This window comes from Antechinus flavipes, chromosome X, assembly GCF_016432865.1.
Source record: "Antechinus flavipes isolate AdamAnt ecotype Samford, QLD, Australia chromosome X, AdamAnt_v2, whole genome shotgun sequence".
Lineage (NCBI taxonomy): Eukaryota > Metazoa > Chordata > Mammalia > Dasyuromorphia > Dasyuridae > Antechinus > Antechinus flavipes.
In genome coordinates, this window is record NC_067404.1 from 82,214,416 (window position 1) to 82,233,838 (window position 19,423).

The following is a 19,423-nucleotide window of genomic DNA, read 5'->3' on the forward strand; positions in this document are numbered from 1 at the left end:
CCTGCCGCTGACCGAGCTGCAAGACGTGAGCGGCGTGGCGGCCCTCAGCTTGCTTCGGCAGCTAGCCGACCTGTGCGGCCATTCCCTGGCCCTGCTCGAGGAGCTCGAGGGCCACCTGCTGGCCTTGAGCCGCCGGACGAGCCGCCTGCAAGAGCGCACTGGCCGCCTGCACCGCCGTCTGCAGCGCTCCGCTGCCCCAGCCACCGGCCCCGAGCCAGGTAAGCGGCCCCAGACGGCCCAGCCCTTTGAGGTTCGTGGCCTCCTCCGCCCGGAGCCCTGCCCCGGCCCCGAGCGCACGACCGGACGCAGAGAGGTCCCCATCGGGACGGGCATGCTGTGCCCTGAAGGGGGAGGGCGCACGGTGGGCTGGCCTGGGGGAGATCGTGACCCCCCACACACACATACAGTCCCCACCACTGCTTTGCGGTTCTCGGGTTCCGCCTGCTACTGTCGGACTGGGTGGGACGCTTTGCGTTCAGGTTTGGACGATGAGGCTGCCTCCCCCAGCCCTGGGGACATGGCTTCGAATCCTGCTCTCTCCCTTCCCTTGGCTCTCGGGATCGGCACACACAGTCGGGTTCACCATTTCCTACATCTCAGTTTCCCTTTTTGGGGCACGCGAGCACGAGGAGGGGATGGGATACCCGGAGGCTCTTCTTCAGGGACCCCGCTTTCTTGCGCTCAACGTCCCGTCCTTTGCCAGCGCTCTGGGGACACGATGCTCGGGGCCGTGACAAAATCCAGCTGGGTTGGTTCCTTTTCGTCGATCTCTCCAGTCTTTGGGGAAAAACTCCCCGAAGCTGCAGGACCCCGTGGGCCAGCGCGCCCCTCTACCTGAATCCGAGGACCCCAAAAAGGGCAGCCCCACCCGCAGCCGCTTTGCCCAGAATGGCAGCGCCTCTAGAGCTCCCCGAGTCCTCCCGGTTGCCTGGGCACGCATCCCTGCTGCAACATCCTAGATAAGAGGCCTGACCAAGACGAAGGGACGCCTGCGAGCTCCCCTTATTCTCCCCCCTCCCAGGGCAGCGGCTCTTCGGTGGATTGACTTGAGCAGGGCATTTCAGGACCCGCGGCACTTTCACCGTCTGAACGGGGTGCTGGAGACAGTCGTCTTCACAGTTAGAAGGCAAATTCTTATCCCTTACAAAAGGAGAAAGCCAGAACCCTAGTGATCAAGGCAGACCAGAAATGGGGGCCAGGGATGAGGCCCCCCGGCAAATTTGGGTCCAGGGAGAATCAGGACAAGGAAGAAGGTTCGCGGGTCGCCCCATGTCATTGTTCTACGTCTGCTGCCCTTTGCCCACACCATTGTTGGACAGTTCCCATTTTCTATAGGCTCCAGTGTCTCCGAAATAGCTCGGTGTCTTTTTTTCCGAAGCTATCCTTTCCAACTTCCCTATTCAGTCAAGTACACCAGTCAGTGACCCAGTCTTGTATCCTCAATTCCTCACTCTGCCGCCTCCCTCACATTGGACCAGTTGCCAGATCTTATGTAGTCTGTGCCCATGATATCTTGCCCTCCACCCTTTCTCCCCATGCACATGACCACCACTGTGCTTTCGGCTCCTTAACTGCATTTCTTCTAGATTGTTGCAATAAGCTCCTAATTGATTTTTCCTGCCTCCAATCTTTCCAATCCATTCTCCACATTGTGAGGTCTGACCTCGATGTTCCCCTGCTCACGAAACTCCATTGTCTCCCTCTTGCCTCCAAAATAAACTCCTTTGGTCCGTATGTAAAAGCCTTTCCACTTTGGTTGCAGTTTAGCTTTTTAAAGAGTCCATTTTCTTGTAAACCTAATAATCGTCAATAAATACAAACATTCCAATAAACAAAGAAAGGAGGATTGCTTATGAAACTGCTTTTTGTATAGATTGTTTCCTAAAATGTGTATTAAGTATACCAAGGAAGCAATGAAAGTGCCTTATTTGGTGCCCATTTTTCTTTGGCTTTTCTTTAGCCTATTTTTTAATGTTGTATCGATGGCCTTTCCTTCCCTTGCTCTCCTTTGCCTTCCCTCGTTCTCTCCCTTGCCTTCCCTCGTTCTCTCCCTTGCCTTCCCTTGTCTTCCTTTGTTCTCCCTTCCCTTGTCTTTCCATTTTCCATCACTTCCCACTACCTAGCTCTGGTACTCTTTGAATAGAAGACCTCCCTGGTAACTGAGAAGTAGAGCTGAGACACACATTGGCCACACAGTTGAGAATGTGGCCCCCCGTCTGCATGTCTAGTCCATTTTCTCTCTTCCAAGAGGAGTGCGCCATGCTTCTTCATCATTCCTATGGAGTCCTCATTGGTCTCTGGGTTGATCTGAACTCTGAAGTCTCTTACGTTTGGTCTCTTTTCTTTCACTGTGGCTGTCATGGAAGTTGTCCTCTCAGTCCTGTTCACTTCACTCTGCAGCAGTTCATACATACAGTCCTTCCCAGGTTTCCCTGGAGTCTTCATAGTTGCCATTTGTAACAGCACAGGAAGTTCAGTTGAATTCATCTACCAAAATGTATCCCCCAGTCGATAAGTGTCCAATTTGTTTCCAGCAATAAAAAGTATTGACGTACACATCCGTGACAATGCAGGTCCTTTCAGTTTTGGACCTCTTTGGGGTATATACCTAATGAGGTCACCGAGCCTTCCTTGCTGGGCTGTTACACACTTTTACACACTCGGTGTTACAACCATCCCAGCTTACTTGCTGTTCCTTGTACATGATATTCCACCTCCCACCCTTTGCCTTTGCATAGGGTGCCCCCCCATGGCTGAAGTCCTCTTTCCTCACCTCAGCCTCTTAGAATCCTTTTCTTCAAAGCTCCGCTCAAGTGTCCCCACCTCCCCAACCTTATCCTCCCCAGCTGCTACCAGGAATCCTCCACTTACTTTATTTTTGCCTAGTGTATACTTTGTATTCACAGATATGGAATGTTTGGGGTGTTTCCTCAGCTTCAAGAAGGTGTGGACAGCTGTCTCCTGTGTATTTTGGACAGCAGACCGATACGGGCTATTTCATGAAGATATATATATACTTTCTGAACTTGTTATTTCTCAGCCACTTGGGTCATCACCAATTTTCTTTGTCACTCAAATGGTATCTTCTCTCTCTTAGGATCTCCACTATTCTTTGGTTACAAAGTCTCTTCCAGTGCTAGTTGTGGCGGGTGCCCAATCTGGGCCCCATCCCGTTTTTGTGGTGGTGATAATGTCTGGGTGACTTTGCATATTCAAGGCCTTTTTGAGTTATGATCTGCTTTGGAGAGTTGACCTGGCTTAGCTGAAAGACTTGAACTTAGAGTCAGGATGAATGGATCAACAAGCATTTATTTTTTTATAGCTTTTTATTTACAAATATATACATAGGTAATTTTTCAGCATTGATAGTTGCAAATCCTTTTGTTCCAACTTTTCCCCTCCTTCCCCCCACCCCTTCCCCCAGATGGCAGGTTGATCAATACATGTTAAATATGTTAAAGTATATGTTAAATACAATATATGTATACATGTCCAAACAGTTATTTTGCTGTATAAAAAGAGTCGGACTTTGAAATAGTGTACAATTAGCCCGTGAAGGAAATCAAAAATGCAGGCGGACAAAAATAGAGGGATTGGGAATTCTATGTAGTGGTTCCTAGTCATCTCCCAGAGTTCTTTCCCTGGGTGTAGCTGGTTCAGTTCATTCCTGCTCTATTGGAACTGATTTGGTTCCTCTCATTGTTGAAGAGGGCCACGTCCATCAGAATGGATCCTCATATAGTATTGTCGTTGAAGTAAATAACGATCTTCTGGTCCTGCTCATTTCACTAAGCAAGCAACCATTTATTAAATGCCTCTTGTGTACCAGGTACTATGTTGGGGACTAGGGACAAAGAATGAAACAGTCCCTACCCATAGTGAGCTTCCCTTCTAGGAGAGACAATAAATTCATAGAGGAATATCACAGGAATAGAAAGGGAATAAATACAGAGGAGTTAAGCACAAGGCAGTTCAAGGAAAGGACGGTGATCTCTTGGGGAACACCTTTGTCTACACTTTGGCATCCAAAGAAATGGTCATGTAGCCTCCCTCTTCGCTGTCTGTCTCAGAGCTTGCTCCATGATGGAACATCCCACCAATCTTGTGCAGACTCTATAGTACCCCTCACATCCACATGTAATTGATACTGTGATTCTGCCTTAGAGGAAAGAGTTTGCTCAGTTCTAGATCCGGTTTTAAAATATCTATTGACAAAAGTGCAAAACCCAAGGACCTACTAGACCTACCTATTGATCAACAAGCACTTATTAAGTACCAGCTATTTGCCTTGCACAGTGCTAGGGACTGGAAGTACAAAGTTAAAAGTGAAAATTCTTGCTCTGAAGGAGCTTCCATTCTATCAGAGGAAACAACATACATACACAGGATGTCCCCAAAGTCTCAGTGCGGTTTAACATTTTCATAATTTCAGAAGGATAAGTGCTATACACTTGTGGTTGTTTAGTCATTTTTCAGTCATGTCCCCTTTTCAGTATCCCCATTGTGACTCCTTCTGAATTTTGTTTTGTTTTGTTTTGTTTTTGCAAAAATACTCAAGTGTTTTGTCATTTCCTTTTCCAGCTCATTTTATGAGGAAGCTGTGGCAAACGGGGTAAAGTGACTTGCCCAGAGTCATATAGCTAGGAAATGTGTGCTGAAGCAGGATTTGAACTCGGGAAGAAGTATTTTCCTACCTTCATGCCTGGCACTTTATCTACTGCCCCACCTAGCTAGCTGCCCACTACATATTTAAAGAAACTGAATTTTAAAGTTATTTTAAGTCCTTTTGCATTCTGTTAGCTATGTGAACTTTGATCATCGATTTTAAATCGAATTTTCTGGCTGACCTTTCTCAGGCCAGTGCATCGGCAGTGGAGGAGGCCATCTTGCTTGGCCACCTCGGTCACCTCATTTATCTCCATTGGTCTTTTTCTCGGGGATTGGACCGAGGCTACTCTGTGTGTATCAAAGCCTGCCCTTTGGATGATCTTAAGGACTGGCATGCTTTCAGTGAGTAAAGTTTTCTTTTTACAATTTGAGGAGAGGATCACATTTGGCACAAGGCGATGGTAATGTTGAATTTTAATTTATCAATATGAAAAAAATAAATGATTCACCTTTCAAATAATGTGTTTTATAAGTCCAGAGCACTTAGGCTTCTGAAGTTATTAAAGTGTCAAGCTGATCTAAGAATTCGGGGACATCCTATGGAGATGCACACAAAGGCGAAGGTCTTCACCCTCTCTTCCTTGGTTTTCCCATTGTTGAGCGCAATGCTTGGCAGTGGAGCGAGCTACCCTGGTAGGGAGGATTCTCCGTCCTCGAACACCTTCAGGATATCTGGATATGCTATAGATATAGAAAAAGCTTCCAAGGACTCTGCTCACTCTGAGATTAGAATCCTGAATTTGAATCCTAGGTCTGTTACTTAAATGCCTGTATGACGTTGCCTCTGAGTGAGCCTCAGTTTTCTCCTCTGGAAAGCAAGGGGGTTGGAGGCCTGTTAGCTTAATGTCTGAAATCCTTTGCCAGCAAGGAGATCTTTGGGTGGATCACTTGCATTGTCTAATAGAACCGGAAGGGGAGACGTACCCGAACATCACAACCTTGGTTCAGGGAGGATGCTGCGTTCTTTCTTGAAGAAGGTTACAGGCAATGAAGGCTGACTGGAAAAACTCCCTCCTTGTTTCCAGGCCCCGTTTCTTTCTCTATTTTCTGGCTTTGTGGCACCTCTGGCTGCAAACCAGGAAGGACAGCTGGTTTATTTATGTTTCAATCACAGAACGGGCGGCGGGCAGCCTGCCATGAGTCCATGTGCTTCCATTGGTCGCAGCTTCCCAGGGTCTGAACCTGACCCAGTGAAGCTGGAGAATCCTTCCTAGGGGAGGAAGGGAGGAGGCCTTGCTTGGCCTGCTCAAGAAAGCCTGGGGGAAAAGAAGAGGCTTTGTGGGCCTAGGAGAGGCAAGCCCTGGCTTTGTGCTTTTCCTCGGGGTCACTGGGCTGCTGGAGTGGGAGAAGGACCTGGGTTTTTTTTTTTTAAATCATCAACTCTCTGATCACTTCCATGGTGTGTTTTAATGTGTTGAAAACAGCTTCCCTGGAAATTTGGGTCCCAAAATGTCTGCTGGAAAGTGACTACTTGGGAAACCAGAAACTTAATCTCATTCCTCTTCAGACACACAAGTAACTCAAACCCTCCGAACGTCAGGGTGTCTAAATGGGAAGGAAAGAAGCAAAGTGAAGTTGGGGCTGGTTGGTTTCCTGTCCATTCGACTTGGTGAGGAGGGGGGGGGGTGTATCAGCATTCTCTGGACCATTGCTCTCAGACCTGGAAAGACTTCTTTCAGGCTGTGACCACATCAAGACCAAGTCAGCGCATTCATAAATTTGATTTTGTCTGCCAAATTAATGGAATCAGCAAGGGATTGAATCTGGTGCAGTGTGGACGTAATATCTATTCACCTATCTCAGTTTTTCTCCTTTTTACTTGATATGACAGTTGAATTTTCTATATTCTATCGGTAGAAACTGTCTGGAGGGGATCAAGAGCTTGTTGATGGTTGTGGGTCAGAAATGGAATTAGGGTAGAGGTCATAGGGAAGAGCTTGGCAGTGAGGATAAGAGACTTCTTTCCCCTCTCCCTGCCTGTTCCTGACTGGGAAAGTAAGCCAAAGTCAGTATTGGTCACATTTGGGAGCATTCATTTACTCATTCATTTGGTCAGTCAAAAAGTATTTATTAAGAGCTTACTAAGTACCAGACACGGGGGACAATCAGAAAAGCAAAAACACGATTTCTGCCCTTGATGAGCTCACATTCTAATGGGAATACAGCGTACAAAGAATTAGGAAATAGAAGATCTATGTAGCAGAAATGGCAAGTCATATCTGATAGGATTGGCAAAGGTTTCTTGCAGAAGGTGGGACTTGAGCTAATTTGGAGAGGAAATCGGGGAAACCAGGAGACAGGTGGAGAACACAGAAAAAAGGTTTTGAGTTGGGAGAGGCAACGTTGTGTATCCAAGGAACAGCAGAGAGGCCGTAGAATGTGTGAAGAGGACTAAAGGATAAGAAGACTTGAACCATAGGAAGTGGCCAGGTTGTAAAGGGCTTTAATTGTCAGTTAGAGAACTTTCTATTTGACCCTGGGGGTAATAGTGAGCTACTGGCGTTTTAACAAGTATGGGAGTGACATGGCCCTGCACTTCAGGAAGATCACTTTGACCTCAGTGGTGTGCTTTGTCCATCTCTCATAGATGTTGTAAGACTTCAGCTCATTCAAGAGCTTCCTTTGCGGTCACATTGATTGTGGTTATCGTTGGGGAGAGCCTCTCTCCCATCTACACCTCAGTTTCTTTTTCTATCCACATGAATTATTGCCTCATATCAGCTCTTTTCACTTTCACCCTTCATTTTCCAGCCAGACAAAATCCCCATGTGCCCAATTTAGCCCAACCGCTCTTCTGCTCACATTTCAGAGGTTCTGTGTTGCTTAGAGAGTCAAGTTCAGACTTTTTCTTCTTCATAAAATGATTTTAAATTCTAGCCATTGAGGTGACTTCTCTGGCCACAGAAGCATAGCGGGTCCGTGTCTTTTGGGAACATTTCATTGACTCTCAAGTCCCTTACTTAGGTCATTTTAGAAATATAGTAGAATAAGTAATACAACTCAAAGGAGATCAACTATACTTCTAAAATGATGATCTCCCTTGAGATGTATTACCTTTCTATACTGAAACTCTCCTGTTACCCTTTTGTCTCCCGCTTGTTAAAGATTGTCCAATTGACTCCACATGTCAGTAGCTACGTGCCGATCTTCTTTATTAATTCATTTTAGATCTCTTCCTATGATTTATTCTTCTGAATCAATATGCTTCGGTTTCCCCAATCCTAAAGAAGACTTCTATTGTCCCTTCTACCCCACCTAGTTTCTGTCCCATTTCTTTTCTCTTTCCTGATGTGTAAAAAGAGCTTCCTTTTTTGGTATTTCCATTTTCTTGCCACCCACTCTGTCTTCAAGCCCTTTCCAGCTTGACTTTTTGCAAACCCCGCCCTGTTATTTAACTCAAACTCTTTTCTCCAAGGTCACCAGTGAGCTTTTTTGAAGAATGATATGCTTACCCACTGTCTCCTAGATGCTTTCTCTTCCCCAGACTTGAAAGTATGACACTCTCCTGTTCTTTCTTCTCTAACTGCTCTTACTGCTTTCTTACTAATTACTCTTCTTTGATCCCATAGTCTTCCTCCCGACCTCTTCTCCAGAAAGAGGTTTCCTTCATTCCTGTGCCTTCACCCACCATCTTGGTGAAGATACCTTCCAGATCTCTCTCTCTTGGGCTGCTATCTTCTCTGAGCTCTAGATCTACAACCAACCAGGAGCAAGTCACTTTCCCTTTACTGGGCCCCAATTTCCTCAATCTGCAAGATGAAGACATTGGACTGGACGGTCTCTGAAGTCTTTTCTAGCTCTAGATCTAAGATTCTCTAATTTATAATGCCAACGGGGCATCTCTGCATGGATATTTCACAGGATGTGTTGAGTCCCAAACTCTCTGTGTCCACAATGGAGCTCAATATTCCACCCTAAACCTGCTTTTCTGACTTCACCACAATTTCCCTTGTTTCCCACTTTCATCGTCATGCAGGTAAATTTGCCCATGCCTTCTCCCTAACTCTTATACTCAGCTAATTATTGTATCCCATTGTTTCTACTTCTACAGCCTCTCTCCCATCTACACCTAGTTTTTTTTTTTCTATTCATATGAACTCTTGCCTCATATCAGCTCTTTTCACTTTCACCCTTCATTTTCCAGCTAGACAAAATCCCCATATGCCCAATTTGGCCCGGCCGCTCTTCTGCTCACGTTTCAGAGGTTCTGTATTGCTTGGAGAGTCAAGTTCAGACTCTTTTTTCCTGCTCTTCACCACCAGGTATCACCTGTACACTACTCCCCATCATGTATCTATTCTACTTCTCTGTGTATGTGGGATCTCCCATTACGAGGTCAAAGCCTCTTAAGGTCAAGGATTCTTTCTCATGTGAACTTGGTATGTACTCCAGTACTCTTTCCACTTCGGATTTTTGAGAAAAGTTAGTCAACTGAAGGGGAATGGCTGATCAAGCCATAATCAGTAAATGGGATGGAATACCATTGTGCTGTAAGACATGATAAAGGAAATGATTCCAGAGAAATCTGGGGAGATTCGTATGAAGTGAGTCGAACCAGAAGAACAATTTAAACAATATCGTGAAGACAAAGAACTTGGAAAGACTTGGGAACTCTGATCAACACAATGACCCGAATGTTCCCAACAAAATCGGATCAAGAGGGACAGAGAGGCAAGTTGACAGACTGAAGCAAATAGACAGATAGATATAAATATACTTATATTGGACGTGGCCAAAGGGAAAAATTTTTTTGATTCACAATGTGTGATTGGGATGGACTGTTTTTCTTACCTTTTCAGTGGGTGGGAGGGAATTAGAAACTAAAAGTAGAATAAAATTGAATTATTAAAAAAGAATAGTTCGCTGAATTAAATTGAATTCTCAGTAAAAACAGCCGGAGCACAAATCCCTTGGGGGACACTGCTGACTGTACTTTTTCATCTGAAGAAGGGCTGCTTATCCCCACCCTTTGTTTCCTGTCTCCAAACCCTGCTTCAGGTCAAACATTCCGCAAATTCAGTGGTGAGTCAGTTGTGTGAATCTCTTCAGCATTCCTCATGTCCATGAGGCAAAAACTGATTGGAGCTTGGGTTTGAGGACCAGACTAAAATTATAGAGACTTAAACAATGAGCACCCATGAGTACTAGCTGCTAATAGTGAGGTCTCTGGATATCTTTGTATTGTCAGGACAGAGCAAGCAGAGTAGGTGGCTTTGACAGGGAATGAACTCTCCTATCGCTGGAGGTCTTTACTTGAAGGCCCGATGCAAAAGTATAACTAGGATGGAGCTGTGGGGGATTTATCTCGAGGCGGGACATTTGGGGACCTCATCCTGCCTGCTTTGGGCCCTATTTGTAGCAGCAATACATCCTAGGGTGGCCTTTCTCTTCCTGGTGTCCTGGGGTACTTCTTTCTTCAGAGGCAGCCATGTCCAGCCACCAAACATGTTCCTCATGTGTCTGACTGGCTGGTCACTCTTTGGAGGTGCTGTAGAGGGGATCCTTAATTGAATGGAACTTAGACTAGACACTGTGGAGGCTCCTCCCAACTGAGAGATTTCTTTCTTTTTTTTTTTTAATAAAGCTTTTTATTTTCACAACATATGCAAGAATAATTTTTCAACATTGACCCTTGCATAGCCTAGTATTCCAGATTTCCCCTCCTTCCTCCCACTCCCTCCCCTAGATGACAAGCAATCCAATATATGTTAAACATGTTATAATATATCTTAAATCCAATATGTATAAACATTTATATAATTCTCTCGATGTACAAGAAAAATCAGATAAAAAAAAGAAAGTAAACGAGTAAGAAAACAAAATGCAAATGAATAACAAAAAGAGTGAGAATGTTATGTTGTGATCCACTCTCCGTTCCCAGAATCCTGATGGCTCTCTCTGTCACAAGACCACTGGAACCGGCCTCAGTCATCTCATTCCAACTGAGAGATTCCATGAAGCTGACAAAATACCCTCAGTTTTTAGGCGGCCTTATCCGTTCCATCATGGTCAGCACTCATATTTCTATAGGCGTGAAGCCTTTTCTCTAGGGTCTCATCTCCTAGCATAGGTTGGTTCCAGTTTTTCCCTACTAGAAAGTGCTGCTCTTGCAATCTTGGGAGGGATCGTTATGGTTTTCCCTTTTGATATTGTTTCCTTGGGATCTATTCCTCCTAGGGAAATTATCAACTCGAACATCACGGGCAGTTCTGTGGCTCTGCCGATACTTTGCCTGTTTGTTCTACAGTAAGACAAGCCCCCCCAGCGAGGTGTCGGTGGGCTTGTTCCCCCTTCTCCCCCCTTCCTCACCCTGACTGTAAGCTCCTTCAAAACAAGTTTTGTGTTGGGTCTCTCTGTTTCTTGTGTCTTGCTGGTATTTGAGAAGTGTTTGTTGGAAGAAAGAATGGGTGGAAACCAACCAGGCCAATCCCTATTTCTCAACTGATAGAGCGATTCCTTCACCACAATCCTAGCCCCCTTTTTACAGAGAAGGAAAGTGAGACTCAGCATTAATGGACTCAACTGTCCAAGGCTAGAAAATGACTGAGCTGGGACTCAAACCCAGCTGTGACATGAGAAATTCAGCAGCCTTGTGGTGAGTGTTTTGGGGTCATAGCAGCTCATGAAATCCAGTCTGAAGGGCTGGTGAGTCCGTGATCCGCATTGGTGAAAGAAGCTTTCATCCCAGTATGGACACTGGTTTTTAAAAAACATTATTTTTCAACCTTTTTAAAAACTTCAAATCCCAAATTGTCTCCCTCCCTCAACCCACTCATTGAGAAGGCAAGCATTATGATAGCAATTATACGTGGGAAATGTTACAAAACCTATTTACGTATTAGCTACATCACCAAAAAAGCAAGAAATATCCATTTCTCTGCAACCACAAAAAAGCTGCTGTCCTTTACATATCTTGTGGTACAGATCCTTTTCTATTTTCATTGATCTCTTTGGAATACGGATCTAGTAGTGGGATTGTCGAGTCAAAGGATATGCCCAAGTTGGGTTTTTTTGGCTGAGGCAATTGGGGTTAAGTGACTTGCCCAGGATCACCCAGCTAGGAAGTGTTAAATGTCTGAGATTAGATTTGAACTCAGGTCCTCCTGACTTCAGGGCTGCTGCTCTATCCACTGTGCCACCTAGCTGCCATTTTCATGTGCATTTCTGTAATCAATAAATGATTTAGAATGTTTTTTCATGTATCGATAGCTTTGATATCTTCTGAAAACTGTCTGTTTATATCCTCTGACCATTGGTTAATTGGGGAGAAGCTTGGATGGCCAGCAGTTCTTGGAATTGCAGCCCAGGCGACGAAGACACAGTCTTAATGAATCAATAGTTAGGGTTTGAATGAGTTCTCCATACAGTCTATATCTCCATATACACTGTACACTCACTCACCTTGGCTTGGCAACTCAAGGATGGCTGCCAGGGAGCAACCGGAGTATTCCAGGCTCTTGTGTGGCATTGGGCCCATCCCTTCCCCTTCCTGGGCCTCGGTGCCCTCTGCAAGCTGAGGAGTTTGGCCTGTGATGGGCCTCTAAGGTCCCTTCCAGAGTTGGGATTCTGAGACTGACATAGGAGCAGCATGGCATCGTGGACAGAATGCTTGACTTACTGAGTTAGGAAGCACCTGATTTCAATCCTACCTCTGCTCCTTTCTAGCTGTGTGACCACTTTCCTGAGCCTCTGATTTTCATCTGTGAAATGGGGACAATGATGGCATCTCCCTTCCAGGGTTTCTGGAACGAGGTAGCGCATATAAAGCACTTCAAAGGCGTTCTGGCAGACATCATTGTCAATAGGTCCCATCATCCTCTGAGGCATGGCTCCAGGTCCGGTTCCTGTTGCCGTGTGGCCAGTTCTGGGCTCCCATGGGGAACAGATGGCCGCTCCCTCCCTCCCCCATCTTGTCCTCATGCTGCTGCTATGCAGCTTGGCAAACCAGAGCCTTTGGAGGCTAGAGGGGAACCCCAGAAGGGGAGGGGAGCAGGCATGCCAGGCTGAAGGAGAGACAGGGCATGCACAAGCTTTGCTAAGGAGAGTAAGGAGTGAGGGACCCTGATGCTGTGGTCAGCAGCTGGGCGGAAGGGCAGCTTAGGGAAGACGGAGCAGTGAGTGAATTTAGAGGGGCAGAGGACCAGAGCCTCCTGTTTAGGCTGTGCCTCAGTGGGCCCAGGGGAAGCCCACACGCTAAGCATGATGATCTCTCTCGCCTAGGGATCCGGCTTAGCAAGAAGAGGGCGAGAGGACATCCTTCACTAGCACCTTTAACTAAGGTTAAAGGCTTCGGCTTGGAGACTCAAGGTGCAGTGGTTAGTTGGATCCTCTCCCTTCCAAATTGGGCCAAAATGTTCCCCCGTAGAAGACGGGGAGAGGCGGCGGGCTGCGGGAAGAGGGCCGGCTTTGCAGCCCGGTAACCTGAGTCTGAATCTGAGTTTTGCGAGCCCAGGCCTGCATCATCTCGGTCAAGTGGCTCAGTCTGCGACTCACTGAGTGAAGCCTTTGGCCTGGCTTTCCAGCATCCAGGTCTCTTCCCGTTCTGATCCTATAGAGCATGCGTTTCAGCCTCACTGCTTGGCCCAGGCCGGCCTGGCTTCAGAGGTGCCTGCCGCGGGCATTTATGCCCCGTGGGCCTCTGGAGGCACAAAGCCAAGCCAGAGCCAAGCTGGCGAGGTCCTCGAGGAGTTGCCGTTTGGCTATTGGCTGGGATTCGGGGTGGGAGAAGGAAGGCACCGGAGGGAGTGACAGAGAGGGCCAGGCCCAGAAGCTGACTCCCCAACAGAACATTAATCAAGTCTGACCCAGAAAAGGCCAGCCAGGCTCTTTCTCCCCCCCCCCGGGCAGCCCAGTGGGGCATCCTTAATAGAGAATGTGAGCTCTCTGCAGAGCCAGGTATGCTACAGGGACAAGAGCTGTGGCTCTGGGCTCCCCTGGGATCAGACCCCCATTCTTCTATTTCATTCCCATGTAACCTTAGGCCAATCCCTGCCTCTCTCGGGATCTCAGTTTATCATCTGTGAAATGGGAGAATTGGACTAGATCACCTCAGAGTTCTCCCAGCTCTTGATTTAGGGTCCTAAACCCCTGCCCTTCTTTGGGCCTCAGTTTCTCCATCTGTAGCACAATGGGGGTGAGCTCGGAGGTGTGTGTGGCGCCCCTTCTGGCTCCTTTGCCTTTCCTCCAGGGCTCTTCTGCGCACCCCGTTGATCTTTGGGGATTCCTTGGGGTCTCTAGAGTGAGCCGCTCAGCTGGCAGGCCTCAAAGGGGAACTGAGGCGTGCCTGTTGACTGAATCAGACTCTTGTTTTTTGAAGATCTCATCCGCTCGATCAACAAGCTTTATTTATTTTCTTAGTAGTATTTTATTTTTGCAAATACATGTAAAGTTAGTTTCCCACATTCATTCTTGTAAGATTTTGAGTTTCAGGGTTTTTTCTCCCCCTCTCCCCGAGACAACAAGCAATCTGATAGAGGTTACTTACGCATGTAGAACCTTTTAAAACATGTTCCAAATTCATCATGTTACGCAAAAGGAAAAAAACAAAAAACAAAAGGGAAAAAATACGAGAAAGAAAAAAGCAAACAAATAAATAAACGAACAAGTCCGCTTCGATCTGCGTCAGTCTCCGCAGCTCTCTCTGGATGCAGAAGGCATTTTCTACCCCAAGTTTACCGAACTTGCCTTGAACCACTGAAGTGCTCAGAAGAACTAAGTCCAGCATAGTCGATCATCACACAATGTTGCTATTACTGTGCACAATGTTCTTGTGCTGAACCAGACTCTTAAAAGCCTCAGTAAGGGAGTCTTAGTGAGGGCTTCGAAGGGCGAAGGGCAGCTTGGGAAATGGGTCCAGAGTCAGGAGCTGTAGCTTTTTGCTGGGAAGGGAGCCCTCTCTGCCTGGTGTTTGTGGGCGAAGCGCCGTCGCCACACCAGTCCACGGGAGTCCCGAGCTGTCGCTGGTGCTTACAGGCTTGGCAGAGGGACCCTTGTTCGGGGAGGGTTGGAAGAGGGCCCTGTGCTCCAGCGACTAGACCCTTGGCCGGCGCCTACCTCCTCGCCACTCTCTCTCGAGTGGTTATTCAGCTTTCCAGGGATGGGTTTCAAAGGCAAACATTTTCAGTCTTTGGCCCATGTGGCTCATCGATGAACTCGGCTGCCAAGGAATCGGATGTGAGAAGGTTGGCCCGCGCATCGAGGGCCGCGGAAGAGTCCAGCCCTCTGCCACCTTCTGAACGCAGGCCCCTGCTGACGTGACTCAGTGTCTGCTCGGACTCTGAATCCGGTGGCTCAGACAGTGGAAGCTGGAATAGGGTGGAGGGAAAGAGGGAGGACAGAGAAGTGCTGGTGGCTTTTGAGGCCACGGAAAGGGGTTTTCCAATCACTTGCTTCTCAGCCTTCAGTGGGGTCCTGCCTGGCTATCCCAGGGGCTCTCTCTTCTGATGCCCAGGAAAGCCTTCCTTGCTCCTTCCGTCTTGTGGGATATTGATAAGAGTAAGGAGTCATGAGGAGGCCGGGGTTGGGATCTGCTACCTGCTATTTGTGTAGGTTCTTTCCTCTCCCTGTTTCTACCCCTAAAATGGGAATAAGGGTTACTTACTTTCCCAAAAGGAAGGTTTTGGAAATGGATGACCATAGGAAATGGGAGTTATTTATCTATTTATTTTTTGCTGAGGCAATGGGGGTTAAGTGACTTGCCCAGGGTCACACAGCCAGGAAGTGTTAAGTGTCTGAGATCAGACTTGAACTCAGGTCTTCCTGACTTCAGGGCTGGTGCTCTATCCACTGCGCCATCTAGCTGCCCCTTGGGAGTTATTTATTAGCTGCTCCCCCATGGAAAAGAAATGTTAGGAGGGACTAAGAGTTTCTTCCTGGGCCGGCTTCTAATGGCTGCATCCTGGGGAGGCTACCCCAAGGGAAACTTGCCCCAGTGCAGGTCTCCTGGGGGCCTGGGGGCCCAGTTCCTTGCCTCCCCCTTTGGGGCTTCTCCCGCCAGTCACCTTGCGCTTGCCCCAGGAACACATGGCCTTGGTTTGCTTGAAGCTGAGTATGTCCCCTTCCGCTTCCCCCCTCACTCTCCTAGCTCTCTGTCATCTCTGTGACGTGGCGGCCGCTCTTCCTCTTGCTCCATCCTCCCCGCCTTGTAGTCAGTTCTCCGACGTCCCCAAGGCTTCCCTCGCGTCCAGGGATTTTCTCTCCTTCCTCTGTCCCCACCCCATCCGGGTCCCTCCTCTGTTCACCCATGGAGCCCCTCGGCGGTTGCCTTTCCGGGCTCTTGTCTGGAGTCCCCCGTCCACCCTTGGGTCATCCAACGCCATGGCCGAAAGGGGGGGGGGGAGCCCGGACCCCGTTTCCCAGCAGAAGAATGGCAAACCCAGAAGTCTAGACCGTTAGCCGAGGCTACGCTGGAAGGCAAGTGGCGGACCCGGTCTCCAACGCGGCCCGCTGCGTCCGACGGCCCCGGGAAGTGCTCAGGGGGCGTCTGCCGTGGGCAGGTCAGCGGGCCTGGGCCCCGGAATACAGGCGGGAAAGGCGGTGGAGGCCCTGGCCTCCGGGAGCTTCTGCTGAGGCTGGACGAGAAAGTCCCTCCCTCCATCTGCTGCCTGGGGAAAGCCCCGACCTCGGCAGCCCGCCAGCGCTGCTGGGAAGCTCTGCCTTGTGGCCACCTCTGCGTATACGCCCCACCCAGCCGAAGAATGTCCCGAAAATACCATCCCCGGAGCTCCTCCGCAGGGCAAGGACCACCCTCCCGGAGGACTGGGGCTCTCCTTCCCCCGAGCTTCTCCCGTTCCTGGAGCCGGGCCGGAGAGCCAGGTCCGGGGGCGCCTTCCTCAGCCGAGGCACATCCAGGGGTGCCGGACGAAGGACCCGCTCTGGGGCCATTTGACAGCCCCTGCTGCAATGGATGAGGAGGCCCCTGGAACTGGCGGAACCGAAATCGGAACCCGGCTCCCTGGCGTGGTCTCCCACCGGCCTGTTGCCTCCTCCGGGCCAGACAGTCTTCACTGGGGCTCCGGGCCAGTCCTCGGGCTTCCACCCCTCTGGCTGGCCCCGTCACATGGTTAACTCAGAGCACACTCGCATCCACTCGGCCCTCCAGATCGTCTTCGAGCAAACTAGCTCTCTAAGCCTGTCTAAAGAGCTAAAGAAACTAAATTCGCGCCACTACCTGCCCTCAGAGGGCATAGAGCTTATCGGAGGGACTGGCGGGACACTTTCACTGTCACTAAGTAGTCCCTCCTTGCTGAGCCCTCGGGGACACAGACTCGGCTAACTAATCCCCGGCATTGTGTGGAAGCCCCCCGGGGGCTTTTACGGGAGGGGAGAGCTGCCGGGAGGAGGGATTGGACTTTCCTTCTGGATCTCAGGGGCAGGATGAGGAGCCCCGGAGCCGGGCTGCCCCTCCCGCCACTTCTGCCCTTCTCTGAATATGCTCTCAGTAGTTACTTCCGCAGGAGGGTGAGGGCGGCTTTCCTCCGGTGCATCGGGAGTTTTTAGAAGAAAAGAATGGTTTGGGTTTTATCCTTGTATCCCCAGCGCCTTGCACGTAGTAGGTGTTTAATAAATGCTTGTCAAAGGGACGAGTTCTGTGTTAGGATGGAGGCCACAAGGTACGGCCACAGCGCAGACTCTGTTCACTGTGACCAGAGATAAGGAAGAAAAAGAAAGTGGCTGCTGGATTTGGGAGAGCCTGGAATGCCGGGCAAAGAAGCGGGATTTGTAGATGACGGGCCGTATTCGGAGCCCCTGAAGAGTTTTGAGCGGGAGAATGGTGGGACCCCGATTTCTCGTGGCTGTGATTATTATGGGATGACGTGGTGTGAGGGGCTGGTTGGGTTCAAGTTCGAAGGAAGGTAGAAGCATCAATGTTAGGAGGCTTGGCTGCAGGAGGAAGAGGGAAGAGGGGTACGTGGGAGACGTGGGCGTTTGGGAAACGGAGGCAGAGAAGTCAGAAGTGTGGGACTTTGCGGAGGTCTTCTTTCAGCACTCATGCCAAAGGTCTGGCTCCACGGTGGAGGCCTGGGGACCGGGGAACTCATAACTGAAGTGGAGCATCTCTTCCCCTCGGCCTGGAGCCTCCCTCGGCCTGGAGCTTCCCTCGGCCTGGAGCCTCCCTCTGCCTCCCTCTTCCCCTCGGACCCTTGGCCTCTCTCTTCCCCTCGGCCTGGAGCTTCCCTCGGCCTGGAGCCTCCCTCTGCCTCCCTCTTCCCCTCGGACCCTTGGCCTCTCTCTTCCCCTCGGCCTGGAGCCTCCCTCGGCCTCCCTCGGCCTCCCTCTTCCCCTCAGACCCGAGGCCTCCCTCTTCCCCTAGGGACTTGCTCCCTGCTTTTCTCTCTCTTCCTCCCTCCCCTCCTCCCCCCCCCCCACTCTGTGACTCATTGGGCCAGGCCTGTAACGGCAAATTCTGGAACAGTGTCTCTGACTGTGAAGAGACCGAGGGAGTTCCTGCCGAAGGTTTCTTGGCAAAGGCCATGGGCTCTGGGCTCCCCCCACCCCGGCCCTTTTGCCTCCTCTCCACTGCAGTGTACGTTCTAAATATCTGTAGGGCCAGACCAGAAAAGCCCGGCCGGGCGGTGGGCAGCTGGGCTGCCAGGAGAGAGCCTGCCGGCTCTAGGGCCAGTCTCCTCTGTTCTGGGCTGCCAGGCGGGCGAGCATCAGGAGCTCACGCCTTTTCTTCCCTTTCCCTGCCCATTGGGCCACAACAGCTGCCACTTTGGCAAGGTTCTCAGGGCCCTCGACAGAGCTGAGCCCATTTGGGGCCTAAACAATAGCCTTGGGGGTCAGCTCCACGGGGATCATCATTCCCATTTTACAGATGTGAAGACTGAGGCTTGGAGAGGGAATAAGGCTTGCCTGGCCACACAGTCTGTAGCTGTCGGGGCTGGCTCCCTAACGTGGCCAGCCCGGAGCTAGGGGACACTTAGAACCCCCTCCCCATGAATTGTCTTTTGGGCCTCTGCAGGGACCAGCCCCTCAGAGGCCCGGAGAAACCTGGCCAGATGTTGAGGACGAAAAGCCGGATGGGAAGCTGCCCCCGAGGGCTTTCTACCCACAAATCCTGGAGAGTGAGTGAATTCCAAGAGCCAGGGAGGGATGGGAAGTAGCCGTGGGTGGGAGTGAGAGCATTCCAGGCCCAGGAGACGTGACTCCCCAGAGAAGGGTTTTAGATGCCGGACGGGAGCATGCTAATCCAGGAGGCCGTTTATGGGTGGGGTCAGTGGGTTTGCAGTTTCGTCCGATTCTCCTCGACCCCCCTCAGAGTTTTCTTGGCAAAGATACTGGAGGGGTTTGCTTCTCCAGCTCATTTTACAGATGAGGAAACTGAGGCAGACACGGTCAAGTGACTTGCCCAGGATCACACGGCTGCTAAGTGTCCGAGGCCAGCTTTGAACTCATCTTCCTGACTCCAGACCTGGTACTCTATTACTTGCGCCGCCTGGCTGCCCCTTCTAGAGACCACGGGGAGCCACTAAATCCTCTTGAGCAAAGGACTGACGTGGTCAGAGCGGGGATTCTAGATCTATGTGTATATGTCAATTAGGCAGCAGCATGAGGATGGGAGGAAATCAGTGGAGAGCACGGGAATCTGTCTTTTCTAGAGCCGTTGGTGACTCTCAGGATCTAGAACTTAGCTTTCAACTGTCCTTGGGCAAACGCTCCGAGGAAGTCTTGCCCCCCCTCCCCCCCTCTGCCCCTTCCCATGCTGCCTCGGGCTTGCAGAAAGCAGGAGGCTGAGCTCTGTGGGTGGGAAGTA